At 42.4% G+C, this 16,018-nt stretch overlaps 1 protein-coding gene across 11 annotated transcripts in view; it reads right to left on the bottom strand.

Annotated features, from left to right (window-relative positions):
* Nucleotides 1-16,018, bottom strand: part of NCAM1 (neural cell adhesion molecule 1) — a 503,899-nt gene that overhangs the window by 326,609 nt on the left and 161,272 nt on the right. The window lies entirely within an intron of this gene.

The raw sequence follows: 16,018 nt of genomic DNA, 5'->3' as shown, positions 1-16,018 counted from the left end.
CTAAATCCCCCCAGAATATTTTCTTTTTTTGGGTTCGGTGATGTCTCAGTTATAGCTTTTGGGCTTCATAGTCTACCCTATTATAGTGAACTTTTTTTTTTATTTGGGGCAAATAAAGCTTTAATGTGGTAGAAGGTTGGATACATATTTTTATTTATTTGGATTTTATTGGGACAAGTAGCACAAAATACATAAAGCTAATTATAAATAGAATTTAAAAAAAATATATATATATATATTTTTTTTCAAATGCTTCCCACGTACTGTTTATGTTTATTTGCACACCTCTAAATGGTAACCTTAAAAAGTTGCTTAAAATTATATCACATTAGTGTGGAACAGTAACACTCAAAGTTAACATACGTGCTTTATTTAGGAGAACTTTGCTCCACTTTTGATGCTACATTGCAATACACTCAGCAACAAAGAACAGTTGGCATAAATTGTTAGTGTAACATTAAGATGAAATAAAGTCTATTTGATAAGGGCACAAATTATCACAAGTGTTTTTTTTTTTTTTTTTCATAGATTGTGATGGCTAAAATCTCAAATTGCATTGCACTGAGCATTTGATGCTTTTGCATTGAACGTAAATGTAATCCAAATCATCTAATAGTTTTGTGAAGGACCTTTGGAGTCTTTTTGGGAGAGATGTTTTGTTTTTGTTTTTTTGGGACCTATCTTTCTATCTATTTATAGATCAGATCTCTCTGACTCTCTCTCTCTCCTATATATATATATATATATGTATATATATATATATATATATATATATATATATATATATATATGTGTGTATGTATGTATGTATGTATGTATGTATGTATGTATGTATTATGTATGTATATATATATATATATATATATATATATATATATATATATATATATATATATACATAGCGTGTACATGCTATCTATGATGTTTAGATTGGTATGATGAATTTTGAAAAAAATAACTAAAAAACTCAAACAGACACTTGTCAACAGAACATAAAGATTGATTTCTAGAGGGTAAAATTAGTAAAATTAGTTATAGATTTAACAATAGCTCTGGTTCTTGCCAGTTTGGGTATCAGGACAACTAGGTAGCCCACAAGTGTGCTTCAACTTTAGTTTGGTACTTATGCGGGTCTACAGCTTATAAGGTAATTCCCTCTAAGCCCTTGTACACACGGTCGGAGATTCCGACGGAATGTGTCCTATCGGACCGTTTTGTCGGATAATCCGACTGTGTGTGGTATGCATCGGACTGATTCCGTCTGAATATCCGTCGGACCCAATTTTCCAACTTGCTGGAAATATTTTCCAACAAACTGGGCCGATCGGACATACTTCGATCATGTGTAGAGAATTCCAATCGGACAAAGTGCCACGCATGCTCAGATCAGCTATTGGCTACTAGCCTGAACGTAGTCCCATCGTAACGAAATTTTGTCATCACGTTCTGAAAGATCGGATTTTCCGACAACTTTGTCCGACCGTGTGTATGCAACAGCTCCGGACAAGATCCGTCGGACAAAATCCGACGGACAAAATCCGACGGACAAAATCCGACGGATTTGGTTGTCGGAATCTCCGACCGTGAGTGTAAGGGCTAAGACGTTCATGTGTCCTGGTGAAACTGGTCCCAGCATCGTATGTCACGGCTGATCGTAAGGATCTGATGGCACAAGAGAAGGTAAGAATGGCAGGAACAGCTAGAAAGGAATTGTTCAGCAACCCGACAAGGTCTGGGCATGATTTCCTGCTTGTACAGGGTGGGAGCTTGAGCTTATGAAATGATTGAACAATTTCTCATCCAGTATGGATGGCATGGTCAATGTAACTGTTGAAGCTGCAAGGAAGATCCCACAGGAACAACGGCAGATCAAGACCCTTCTATTAAAAGATAGCCCGTGATTATCTGTTGGCATCCAAGGGGGGCTTCTGTGAATTCATAGGTAAAGATTGTTGTACCTGGATCGGGGATACTAGTGACAAAGTTCAGGTCCATATGGATAAGGTTAGATCCCTGAAAGGCAAAGCCAGAGCTATAGCTAGAGAAGGTTGGAATCCTTTTAAGGTTCTGAGAATCTTTGGGGATTTTTTATTTTTATTTTCATGGTTGAAGGAAGTAGGGGTATATATACTCATGTTGTTTTTGTTTCTATTCTTTCTATATGCAGTGATGGGGTTCTACTGTTGTTTGATTGAACGAGTGACAAAAACAGAGTCTACAAGTCAAGCTGTGTTATGAACTAAGTACTGATTCAATTCCAGGTGTAAGAAGAAGATCAAGATTTATCGAGGGGCACATGGGAGCATATGACAAAGAGGAGGGACTGTTGTGGAAATTTGTATTAATGTATGTTGTCAAATGTCCCCCATTGTCAGTTTTTCTGTAATACACTTATGCGAGTGTGTTCGCACATACAGACGTTGGTGGAAGACCATTGGCTGCGGAAACCTTCCCGTGGATGTGGCAGATCTGTTTGCTCTTTTAGGGATGATCGTTTATGCCTCACCAATGATTGGCCACCTCAGGGCGATTGCATTAACAATTCTAGCAAATGGATCTGTGTACATGGGAACGATAGTATAACCATACAAAAATCATTGTCCACTGAGCCATGATAGAGTACAGCTTGCATCATTGGTGGCAGTGGGAATGTGCACCCGATCATGTTCACAGCCATGTAAGTAGTGTTCAAATTGTGAGACACTTTGTGGAATTCTATTTGATTATATACATGTGTGTGATTGGTTTTTTTGAAAGAATACAAGTGTCTGATTGGCTGATTCTGAAGCCACCACCTTAATTTGTTATTCATGTTTACAGTATAAATAAAAGCAACAGATCACCCTAGGCAGGATTTTTCTAAGCTCCACATGATACCAGCATCTGTATGTGTTACTTGGTGATAAACAAGCACGCTTTCCCGGCATTATACAAGAGAGCTATGATTGTTCTTAATAGCACATGGAATTATTTGCTTATAGGCAAAGCTTACAATTTCTACCACATGACTTAGCCCCTTAGTTCCAGCAATGGGAACTCTTAAGATGTCAGCATTCCAAGATATGATGGACAGTTACATGCTCCCAACTTAATGGGAACAGTTTGGGGATATCCGCTTCCTATTCCAACAGCACACCAGTGCACAAAGCAAGGTCCATAAAGACAAATGGATAAGCAAATAGTGGCATCTTAGTTCCCTTCACTGAAACTAAGAGGCCAAGCCCAACCCCTGAAAAACTAACCCCACGTTATAATCCCTTCTCTACCAAATGATTTGGACCAGTGCACAAAGCAAGGCCCATGAAGACATTGATGAGCAAGTTTGGGGTGGAGGAACTTGACTGGTCTGCACAGAGTCCTCACCTCAACCCCATAGAACACCTTTGGGATGAATTAGAGCGAGGAATGCGAGCCAGGCCTTCTCGTCCACATCAGTATCTGACCTCACAAATGCAATTCTAGAAGAATGGTCAAACATTCCCATAGACACGCTCCTAAACCTTGTGGACAGCCTTCCCAGAAGAGTTGAAGCTGTTAAAGCTGCAAAGGGTGGACCAACTCAATATTGAACCCTATGGACTAATGCTGGCCATACACTATACGAAAAATCGGCCGAAATTCGGTCATTAGACTGTTCGTTTGTTTTTTGGTTTTTTTGGCCAGTTAATAATGGGCACAAAACGATAATCGTTTGGACGTTTTTGAGCCGAAAAAACGAAGGACACGTTTGGAAATTTTCTGCCAAAGGAATGATAAATTGAAAGGTTAATGTGTTTCCCATCCCACCTGTCTGCACTAGGTATGTGTAAAAAAACGAACATAAATTGTATTTATTTATGTCCATTGAATGATTTATCAGTCATCACATGATGACACCATCATTTGCGCTCGCGGCCGAACTTTTGTTTTTTTAAATTGGGTTCGCCCGATTTTTCGTATAGTGTATGGCCAGCATAAGACTGGGATGCCATTAAAGGTAATGTGCCTGTAAAGTCATATATATATATTTAGTATATGACAGGGATATGCAATTAGCGGACCTCCAGCTGGTGCAAAACGACAAGTCCCATCATGCCTCTGCCTCTGGGTGTCATGCTTGGGGCTGTCAGAGTCTTGCTATGCCTCATGGGACTTGTAGTTCTGCAACAGCTGGAGGTCCACTAATTGCATATCTCTGGTATATATAGATCAGCCAGCAATAGATTACTACAGTAATTATGTTTTGCTGTTGGAAGAAGCTGGATAGAGTTGTAACAGCTCTGTCCAAGCCTCCATACTGACAGGAAGTGCTGTGGTGTCACTACATCACTACACTCCCAATGTAAATACTATGGAGTAGCATTATGTCGCATACACACGACCGGACTTTTTGACAGCAAAGGTCCGACGGAACGAGTCCGTCGGACAGTTCCATCTTGTGTGGGCTCAATCGGACCTTTGCTTGCCAAAAATCTGGCGGACTTTAGAAATAGAACATGTTTTAAATTTTTCAACCGGAACTCCGCCGGACCGAGAAATCCATTCGTGTGTGTGCTAGTCCGACGGACAAAACCCGACGCTAGGGCAGCTATTGGCTATGAACTTCCTTATTCTAGTCCGGTCGTAAATCATCACATTATAATCCGTGGGACTTTGGTGTGATTGTGTGTGGCCAAGTCCGTTTATTCGGAAAGACCGTTGGAAAGTCCCGTCGTGTGTACGTGGCATAAGAGTCGATTTATTAAAACTTTAAAGTGCAAAATCTAGTGCAGCTGTGTATGGTAGTCAATCAGCTTTTAACTTCAGTTTGTTTAATTAGGCATTGGCAAAAAATAAAAATAAAAAAAACTAGAAGTGGATTGGTTTCTACGCAGAACTGCACCAGATTTTGCACTCTCCAGTTTTAGTAAATCAACCCCAGCGTGCTAACATTAACTTCTACAGCAATCTCCTTTAGAGATAAATGTAGAAGCATAAGAAGCCCAGGAGCTGATCATTTCCTGGGCTTAGTGGTGGATTTTGTCTGTCCCTGACAACTAGTTGCGCCAGCTGAAACCCCTGCCAGGATCCACAGGAGCCGCTGATTACCAGTGCTATTATAAAATAGTGCTGGGACGAGTAGCTGCTATCCCAGCATGGATTTAAAACATTGGCCGAGGCTGAAGTGATTAGGTGGAACTTTATGACATGCACTGTTAGGGATTAGGAACAGGACCTCAACACTGCACGTTAGAGAAAAGAACCGTCCTAGACACTGTGCTGTCCCACATTTAAAAACGATTATCTGTCTACAAATTTCTTCTGTTTTTATTTTAGGAATTTACTCATTCCAATGCACATGTGGTACTGAACACAACTGACAGACATTAGTAAAATGAATTTGCTAATTAGCATTTTGCAGTAGATGTGGAACACATTTTTTCCCCTAATGTTCTATCCAGAGTTGTCTAGCAAAACACTTCCCGACTGCCAATCTGATTTTCGATGAGGTCATATCCATGTACTTCTGGTGTTTGGAATTAAAATTAAGTGGATTACTCAACAAAAATGCATGCCAAAGCCAACCTTATCCTTCCCCTTATAAGGAAGCAATAGTACAGTTATCTTGTTATTTATTCTACTAGATTAAAATAGTATAAACACAATATTCCCCAGAATAAAATAATTTACAATAAAGGAAATATAATTTTTATTTCCCACATATTTGTTTTCCCTAATTAAAAAGCTACATATATGTTGTTTGTTATGTATATACATTTTTTTTCTTCTTTAGAGCCAGCAGATGGAGTGCTAGTCTCCAGTCTCAGTCTCTTTTTACAATAAACCTGTATATAGCATTCATTGGGGTCGATTTACTAAAGTCAAATAGGCTGTGCACTTTGCAGGGGCAGATTAGTGAATGTGGAGAAAATTCACTTTGCAAAGAATACCCAATCTGAAGTAAAAGAAAAAAAAAAAAAACTTTGCACATGATTGTATAACAGAAGTCAGCAAACCTTCACTTCTTTCACTAATACTGTTTTTTTCCAGATGCAGACTAAGTGACAGTCCTGTCTAGACTGCATGAAGGGCTGGAGCTTCCTACTTTTCAAATTAACAAGCGGGTGATGGGTTGCGGTCCTAGCAACCAATCACTCACTTATTAACCCAAAGAATTGGGAAGCTCCTGCCCTCCGTGCAGATCTACTGTGCCTCTTGCCCTCCATGCAGATCTGCTGTGCCTCCTGCCCTCCATGCCGATCTGCTGTGCCTCCTGCCCTCCATGCAGATCTGCTGTGCCTCCTGCCCTCCGTGCAGATCTACTGTGCCTCTTGCCCTCCATGCCGATCTGCTGTGCCTCCTGCCCTCCATGCAGATCTGCTGTGCCTCCTGCCCTCCATGCAGATCTGCTGTGCCTCCTGCCCTCCATGCCGATCTGCTGTGCCTCCTGCCCTCCATGCAGATCTGCTGTGCCTCCTGCCCTCCATGCCGATCTGCTGTGCCTCCTGCCCTCCATGCAGATCTGCTGTGCCTCCTGCCCTCCATGCTGATCTGCTGTGCCTCCTGCCCTCCATGCAGATCTGCTGTACCTCCTGCCCTCCATGCAGATCTGCTGTGCCTCCTGTGCTCCATGCAGATTTGCTGTGCCTCCTGCCCTCCATGCAGATCTGCTGTGCCTCCTGCGCTCCATGCAGATTTGCTGTGCCTCCTGTCCTCTGTCCTGCTGTGTTACGGTAGGGCTGTGAAGGGAAGAAGAGCTATAATTGCAAGGGGGGCTGTGGTTAAAGGGGGGCTGTGAAGTGAGGATGAGGGACTGTGATTGCAAGAGAGACTTTGATGTAAATAGAGTGTAATGTGAGGAGGGGGGAGCTGTGATTGCAGAGTAGACTTTCATATAAGGGGGGATGTGATTGCAAGGGGGACTGTGTTGTGAAGGGGACTGTAATGTAAAGAGGGGTGCTGTGATGCAAAGGAGGGACTGAGAACACTGATGTGAAGGGGGGCTGCGATGTAACGAGGGGGGGGAAGAGTGATATAAGTGAGATTGGGGGGCTGTGAAGTAAGGGGGGGGCTGTGATTTCAAGGAAGACTCCAATGTGGGGGGGGACTGTGATTGCAAGGGGGTGTGTTGTGAAGGGAACTATAATGTAAAGGGTGGGGGGTGCTGTGATGAGAAAGGGGAACTGAGGAAAATGGTGACACCGATATAAAGGGGGGCTGTGATGTGAAGGATCTGAATCAAAGAACAAACATGTGATTTGGATTTTAGCAGGAAGAACATTTTACTGACTGGACCTCTGTGAATTTTAATTCAACACCCCTGTTCTAAGCTGTTAAGGTGACTGTCCACTTTACAGTCTGCACAATCTTCTTAGATCTTCTATAAACTATGTATGGAGAGACATGCTTGTTTGGATATTTATTATTTAGGTCTGTTCTCATATTACATAGCTTTGGTAGATCTAAAGTTGATTGTAAAGAGATTGCACAATTTTATCGTATAGCGTGGAGGTCGACCCCGCCGGTCAGGTGACAGGTAGACCGCAAGCAGGTTCCTGCGCCACCGACCCCCACCTTCTAGGCAGTGGTCCTTCTCTCCACCCAGACTCCAGTCTCCTCCATCACACCTTCTATGTCCCTGTCTCCCCTCCCAGCCTCCTCTGCTGCTGCTGTCATCAGTAAACAGTGGAGAGCGGGAGGCAGCATAGTTTAGGACAGAGGGCGGGAGGAGGAGCTGGTCAAATGAACTTTTTAAGTTAAACCGCAGGTGATTGGTTGCTAGTACACAGGGTGGTCCTAAGCAACCAGTCATTAGCTTGCTAATATGAAAAGTCACTCTGCCAGCTCCCGCTCCTGCCATCTGTGCTGCTCTCTGCTCTCCTGCTGTGTACACAGGTAGGACATTGCTATGGGAGGGAAGGGAGGGCAGAGGACACTGATGCACTGATGGACCCTGCATTCTCTGCATAATGCATTCCTATACACTGCACTGTGCCATATTGTGTCCACTAACACACTCCGTTTGCAATCTACATTTGGGGTTAACAATTTACTATCACCTGCAGTAGATCACAAAGTCAGTGCTTTTTGGACATGGTGCAGGAAACACACACAGACATGCCTTTCTGGCTATGCGTCCTGGTGTGAACCAGTCCTAACAGGAGACTGTGCCCAGTGATCTTTGACTTCACCAGTTTTGTTCAAGTAGATCTTCATCTATCGAAGGTTGCCTACCCCTGTGTATAGTCAAATGTACAAACCAGACTGTTCTCACTGAACTAGACTTTCTTGTGATTTTTGAGGCCCTTTGAAAAATAATAACTTTGCATTAAAGCTAAAAAGCTCTTCCACTGCTTGTTAAAGAGTGAGTCCGCCGGGAGTCCGCGTTTTTTTTTTTTTTTTAGCCAGCAGCTACAAATACTGCAGCTGCTGACTTTTAAAATAGTGACACTTACCTGTCCAGCGCGCCCGCGATGTCGGCACCCGAAGCCGATCTCTCGATCGTCTCTCGGGTGCTGCCGCCGCCATCTTGGGTATGGGAATCAGGAAGTGGAGCCTTTCGGCTTCATTTCCCGGTTCCCTACTGCGCATGCGCGAGGTGCGCTGCGCAATAAGGATGGACCCGCTGCCTCTGGGATCTTTGTGTTTCCCAGCAGGCAGCGGGGGACTAGATTACGCCCCTTTCCGCAGAGAGCCATCCCGGAAGTGGGTGCAGATACCTGTACTGTACAGGTACCTGCACCACCCTCCCCCCTGAAAGGTGCTAATTTTGGCGCCGGAGGGGGGGAGGATTCCAATGAGCGGAAGGTCCACTTTAGGGTGGACCTCCGCTTTAAGGAATATGGTACCCCAACATTTCATATTTCTGGTATGTGTCTGTTATATTATGTACTTTTGTTAAAAGGTATCCTGCTTTCTTTATATTGCTTCCTTTTTGTGAAATACCTGGTGTTCCTGTAATCTCCCACTTTTCTATTTCAAACTGACCACGCTAGACATGAGTGCAAGGCCAGATCTAGCCTGTCTTATCTGGGGGTGCAGTAAAAAAAGGGGCATACTGTCAACACACACATTTTATCCTCACCAGCTAGCTCTCCCTGTTTTTATGTCTCTACAATTCTCCCTTATGGTACTGGCTGTGTGTGCGTGCAACAGAGACGCAGGGAGCCAGTATTCCCTGTTCATTTGGTGCACTTCTGTTCCAAAGGTCATGACCCAGAAGGAACATCTGACATTACTTCTGGATAGTGCAGAGGCAGGGCAGGAGTGAACAGGACAGTGGCACCCCTTCCATTAGGGGCGCATGAGTGCCGCCTCCCCTATTCATGGGTCACGTCCCCTGATCTACATATGGGGCACCAGACCATGGATATCAATGGGGGGGTGTATTTTTTTGAAGCAATTGATTAGAGCCAGAGACACTAATAGGCTTCAAAAGAGGGTGGACTATAACAGCTTCAACTCTTCTGGAAAGGCTGTCCACAAGGTTCAGGAGTGTGTCTATGGGAATGTTTGACCAGAATCGCATTTGTGAGGTCAGGCACTGAAGTGGATGAGAAGGCCTGGCTCGAAGTCTCGCTCTAATTCTATCAGGTTGAGGTCAAGTCAATTTCCTCCACCCCAATGTCTTTTTGGACCCTGCTTTGTGCACTGGTCCAAATCATTTGGTGGAGGGGGGATTATGATGTGGGGTTGGTTTTTCAGGGGTTGGGCTTGACCCCTTAGTTCCAGTGAAGGGAACGCTTAAGGCATACAGATACAATAAAGTATCTGGGGCAGACTACCTAGTATCTATTAAAGCCTTCCTTTCCCTTTTGTCAACCCAATTATATTTTGTAGTCAATAAGGAGTTGAGAAAATAGGAAAGGGGCAGACTACCCAGTGCCTCTTCTGGCCTAGATGAGAAGGCCTGGCTCGAAGTCTCGCTCTAATTCTATCAGGTTGAGGTCAAGCCAATTTCCTCCACCCCAATGTCTTTATTGACCCTGCTTTGTGCACTGGTCCAAATCATTTGGTGGAGGGGGTATTATGATGTGGGGTTGGTTTTTCAGGGGTTGGGCTTGACCCCTTAGTTCCAGTGAAGGGAACTCTTAAGGCATACACATCTATTAAAGCCTTCCTTTCCCTTTTGTCAACCCAATTATATTTTGTAGTCAATAGGGAGTTGAGAAAATAGGAAAGGGGCAGACTACCCAGTGCCTCTTCTGGCCCTCCTTGCCCTTATGTCGTCCCCATTATACTTTGTAGCCAATAGGGAGTTGATGAAATCGGGAAACGGCAAACTACACAGTGACTAAATACAGGCATACCCCACTTTTAAGTACACAATGGGGTTTATTTACTAAAGTTGGAAAGTGCAAAATCAGGCTCACTTCTCATAGAAACCAATGAGCTTCTAACCCCAGCTTGTTCAATTAAGCTTTGGTAATAAAACCTGGAAGCTCATTGGTTTCTATGCAGAAGTGAGCCTGATTTTGCACTTTTCAGCTTTAATAAATATACCCCATTGTGTACTTAAAAGTGGGGTATGCCTGTAGAACTCTTTCGCCAATTTTTCCATAAAACAACGCCCAGTTTTTACGTTAAGCATGAGGTTCCAGCACCATCATGAAGGTGATGTCCTTCAGGTGCCTTTTAAAGTAAAACGGTATACAAGACTTCATTTGTATTGACTACTGCAAAAGAAAAAAAAAAAACTCATCAACGATTACAATTGAAGCAATGGCACCTTTCTAATGCAATTTACGATACAAGAATTTATCATAAATGTGCAAGGGCACAATCTCTGCAGAACGTAGTAGACCCTGTTCAACCCCTCTTATTTATAGGTAATCTAAAACACAGCTGCAATACGTACTTATCTCCATATATCATTTTACAAAGGCATTCGTTATATTTTGCATTCTGCAGCTCTGTGTTCAGCCTTGCACAGCCCTAGGATGTCTGTGTGATGAGGGAACAGTTTCCATGGCAACACGAAAGGCTTTGGCTAGGCAGGCTGTGTCAAAGAGACCTATAAAAACTGCAGGCCCGACAACAGCAAAATGGCCGAGAAAAATAGGGCCAGTGTTTATCCAGACTATGACAACTACAAGCCGCTGTCAGTTCAGTCTGACCAATCCCATCATGAATTATTGGGAATATTTTGAAGGGCAAGGATATATGCAATTGAATCATGTTGACTTCTATGCACAGGAGAATGTAAGGGTTTACCTAAATCTTTTACAGAACGATCTTGATAACATTATTGAATTATATACTGAAAGGTATATCAGAGGTGATGCTACAGTTCATATTCTATTATTATTTATGGTATGTTTTTTATGATATCATATTGCTTTTCAGAGCTGCAAATTTATCAAGGAAAAATAAATCCCTGATGAGATCTGCAACTCAATCCCTTCACCGTTCGTTCAAATGCTTTCCAAAAACGCCACACCTTGAACAACGTTCTGAAAATGTTCCCGTGAAGCATTTTGAGAACCCGCTAGCTTCTCCCAAAATCAAATTTAACTGGTTCAATTCTAAAGAAAAATTTTGATTGTTTTTCAGCATTTCTGTGATTGAGGACATTTTCTGGCAATTCTGTGGTTGTTTTTGGTGCCTTTTGATTGATCTATTGATCTACGCAGACAGAATTGTCTTTCACACATGGGGTGGATTTACTAAAGTTAAATAAACTGTGCACTCCGCAAGTGCAGTTGCACTCATTTCCTCTAGAGCTTATTAACCACTTGACAAGGCAATTTTTTGCGATACGGCATTGTATTTTTTTTATTTATTTTTTGCAATAAAAGTTTATTAAATCCAAAAAGTTGAACGTACAGATATGCATACAGTGAGTTACAAAGATGTTCCAAACAGAAAGATGTACATCAACAAAAATTTGTAAAGTAGTGCAAGAAGTTTAAACAATGACTAGAGTAGGCGTTGTATTGATATTTAACACCTCCACATCATCGAGAAAGAGGGGAACAATTGAATGCAGGCAGATAAGAATGCAAAAAGATCATATAAGGAATCAATACGTGTAAAATGGGTAAATGAAGCTGTGAATCAGATAATACATATCATTCTTAGCCCTTGTACACACGGTCGGAGATTCCGACGGAATGTGTCCGATCGGACTGTTTTGTCGGATATTCCGACTGTGTATGGTCTACATCGGACTGTTTCCATCGGACCAAGTTTTCCAACTTGTTGGTAAAATTTTCCGACAAAATGCTCCGATCGGACATACTCCGATCATGTGTAGAGAATTCTGATCCGACAAAGTGCCACGCATGCTCAGATCAAATTCCTACACCGAAGCTATTGGCTACTAGCGTAGTCCCGTCGTAACGAAATAACATCATCACGTCGGATTTTCCGACAACTTTGTCCGACCGTGTGTATGCAACAGTTTCGGACAAAATCCGTCAGACAAAATCTGACGGACAAAATCCAACGGATTTGGTTGTCGGAAATTTCCAACCATGTGTACAAGGGCTAAGATGTTGAAAAAAAAAAAACGTAGACCCAAACATACTGATATAGGTGACTAAGTGCGGACTGGGGAGGTCCGGTCCTCCCATGACACAGCCACGGAACCACCAGACACCCGTCCAACAATAGAAGTGTGCTTCATGTACGGAAATACAGTAGCATGAAAAGTGTGACCTGTAAGGGAAATGGGCGTGACCCGTCATGAAGTTCATCACCCCAAGGTCAGGAAGGAGGTGTTGAGCCACTGAATGTGTCTCTATCTGAGTGGCACTGTATTAACATAACTGACAATTGCACGATCGTGCGACGCTGTACCCAAATAAAATGTATGTCATTTTTCCCAAATAGAGCTTTCTGTTGGTGATACTTGATCACTTCTACTTTTTATTAAAAAATATTGTACTATAAACAAACAAACAAAAAAAAGACAGTTATTTTAATGCTATAAAACATATCCAATAAAAAAGATTTTGACAATCAAGTTTCTTCAAAAATTTAGGCCAATATGAATTCTGCTACATATTTTTGGCAAAAAAAATCCCAAAAAACATATATTAATTGGTTTGCACAAAAGTTATAGCATCTACAAACTATGGGATATTTTTATTTATTTCTATTTATTTGTTTATTTTTCTAGTGGTGGTGATAGCGGAACTGCGACATTACACACTAAAGGGTTGATTTACTAAAGGCAAAAACACTGTGCACTTAGTTAAGTGACGTTGAACCCTGTAAGTGTAGTTGCTCGAGAGCCAAGAAAATGAGCAGAAGCTCTACTGACTTCCATCATCCAATCATGTGCGAGTAAAAATGTTTTTTTTTTCTTTTTTTTTTTCCTTGCATGTGATTGGATATTCTTTGCAAAGTGAAGCCTTACCTCATTTACTAAGATCTGGGGCAACTGCACCTGCAGAGGGCAACTGCACTTTTCACAGTGCATGGTTTATTTGCCTTTAGTAAATCAACCCCTGAAACTTTTGACACTTTTTTGGGACCAGTGATATTAATACAGTATCAGTACTAAAAAATATGCACTGTCGCTGTACTAATGCCACTGGCTTGGAAGGGGTTAACATCAGGGGTGATCAAAGGGCTAACTGTGTGCCTAACCAGTGTTGTTACTACAATGTGAGAAGTGATTTTTCTAAAGGTAGACATGGATCCTAGTCCCTGCTTTGCAAAGACACAGGATTCATGTCTTCCCTCCTGGCAGAACAGTGATCTGCCTTGTTTATATAGGCAGACCGCCACTCTGTCTCTCTGCAGGATGATCGGTGGGTGCCAGCTGACACCTGGAAATGTCGGATCACGTATATATATGTGATCTGGCACAGAGGTGCCACCATGTAGCAGTAAAACTGCTATAGGGTGGACGTTAAGTGGTTAAATCTAGTAAACCTCTGCTAATTTCCATCATCCAATCATGCGCAAACAAAAATTGTGTTTTTTATATTTTTGTTGCACCTGATTGGGTATTCTTTAAAAAGTGAGGCTTTACCACAATTACTAAGCTTTGGGGATATGAGTGTAACTGCACTTGCAGAGTGCACAGTCTATTTACCGTTAGACCCCTTTCACACTGGGGCACTTTTCAGGCATTTTAGTGCTAATAATCGTACCTGAAAAGCGCTTTCAGACTGGGGCAGTGCGTTTGCAGGATGGGAAAAAAAGTCCTGCAAGCAGCATCTTTGGGGCGGTGCAAACATCATTGGGGCGGTATATACACCTCTCCTCCACCGCCCCTGCTACTGAAATCTATGGGCAGTGATGCCAAAGTGCCTCCAAAGCGCTTCATCAGCGACACTTTTTGGGTGCTTTTAACCCCTTGTTAACCCATTCTTTGGGGTTAAAAGTGCCCCGGTCACACCTGAACAGTGCAGATAAAGGGCTGCTTAAACGAGCGGCACTTTAACACTAGGGCCAGTGTTCAATGTGGAAGTAGCCTTAGAAAATCATCCCGTATGTCCCTAAACAAATTTAGGTATGATTTGTCTTTTCAGTCATACTCAAAAAATCAAAAACCGATGAATGTGTGGCTAATGAAAAATAGATTGCCTTTATCTCTGTAGTCGTATAGTCATAAAATGCACTCTTTTGAGTATCTCTAAGATTAGTGAGCATAATGCCGCGTACACACGAGCGGACTGTCTGGCGTACTTAGTCCGTCGAAACACATTTCAGCGGACAATCCGCTCGTGTGTGGGCTTCAGCGGACTTTTTCAGCGTGCAGTCCGGCGTACTAAGAATTTCGTTTTTTTCGAAATTCTGTCCGTCGTTCTTTGGTTTCAGCGGACAATACGGTCGTCAGTATGCTAGTTCGACGGACTAAGAATGATGCATGCCCAGAAAGGATTTACACGGCGGAAGGGTGCTTTGCTGTGTCTCGGACTTCCTATTTCTAGTCCCATCGTACGTGCTGTACACGTCATCGCGCAAGCTTTCGACAGACTGTTTGTGCATCCATACAGTCCGCTCGTGTGTACGCGGCATTAGAGATACAAAGGAAGAGGAGCATTAATGCCCAAAAAAGACATTTGCTGCAGGGAAGGGGGGGGGGGGTGGTAGAATTCTGGTAATGGCTGGAAGGGACTGGAAGTCATACCTTGGTTCTCTAGCCCTCATTGGTTCACATTGCATAAAATCCCTCCTCCTTTCCCAGTCGCCGGCCAGTAGGAGAGAGGAGCAGGGCCACGTGCATGAGCAGTAGAGTTCCTGGCGTGAAGCCGTAAGGATACACTGCCGGATACCCTTACCCACAATGGTGGCAGAAGCACCCGACAGCTGATATGCCAACATTGCAGGACTCCAGGACAGGCAAGTGTCCTTTTATTAAAAGCTAGCAGCTGCAGTATGTGTAGCTGCTGGCTTTTATTTTATCTTTTTGTTGGGTGGAACACCACTTTAATAATGTCTAAGGAGAATAATGTCTTAATACAAGTCACAGTGTCTCTCCATGTGTGGTAAACCTACTCATCATCAATAGATTTTTTTAATTTTTCCATTACATTCTGTATGTCTATTCTTTTAATAACATTATAATTGCTATGAGTGTCTTAATTTTAAAATATGAAAAATATGAAAAAACAATAATAATAACAATAATAATAATAATAATAATAACACAGGTCTGAAAACTATTGTTTTCTAAGTCATGTGATTGGCGGAGTGTCCTGGGAGCAGTAGGTGACACCCTTCTTAAAGAGGCCCTGTATTTAAAGCCTAAAATTGGATGTCTAACAGGGATCAGCCAGCAAAATATAATATTTTGGAAATCAATTAGTGAAAGGTTATAATTGCTGATTAGAAGCAGAAGAACACTTCTTCATTTGGAACAGTCCTTAAACACCCGTTGTCCCTTTAGTTGAATGCCGTGTACACACGGTTGGATTTTCCGACGGAAAATGTTGGATGTGAGCTTGATGTCGGAACGTCCGACCGTGTGTATGCTCCATCGAACATTTTCTGTCGGACTTTCTACCAACAAATGTTTGCTAGCAGGTTTGCAAATTTTCCGCCAACAAAACTTTGTTGTCCAAAAGTCCGATCAAGCAGAAGGAGCCACACTGGTTATTGA

This window comes from Lithobates pipiens, unplaced genomic scaffold, assembly GCF_037356315.1.
Source record: "Lithobates pipiens isolate NorthernLeopardFrog02 unplaced genomic scaffold, aLitPip1_a1.2 Scaffold_27, whole genome shotgun sequence".
NCBI classification, from domain to species: Eukaryota; Metazoa; Chordata; class Amphibia; order Anura; family Ranidae; genus Lithobates; species Lithobates pipiens.
Note: the sequence above shows the minus strand (reverse complement) of the source record. Positions and strands in the feature narration are given on the sequence as shown.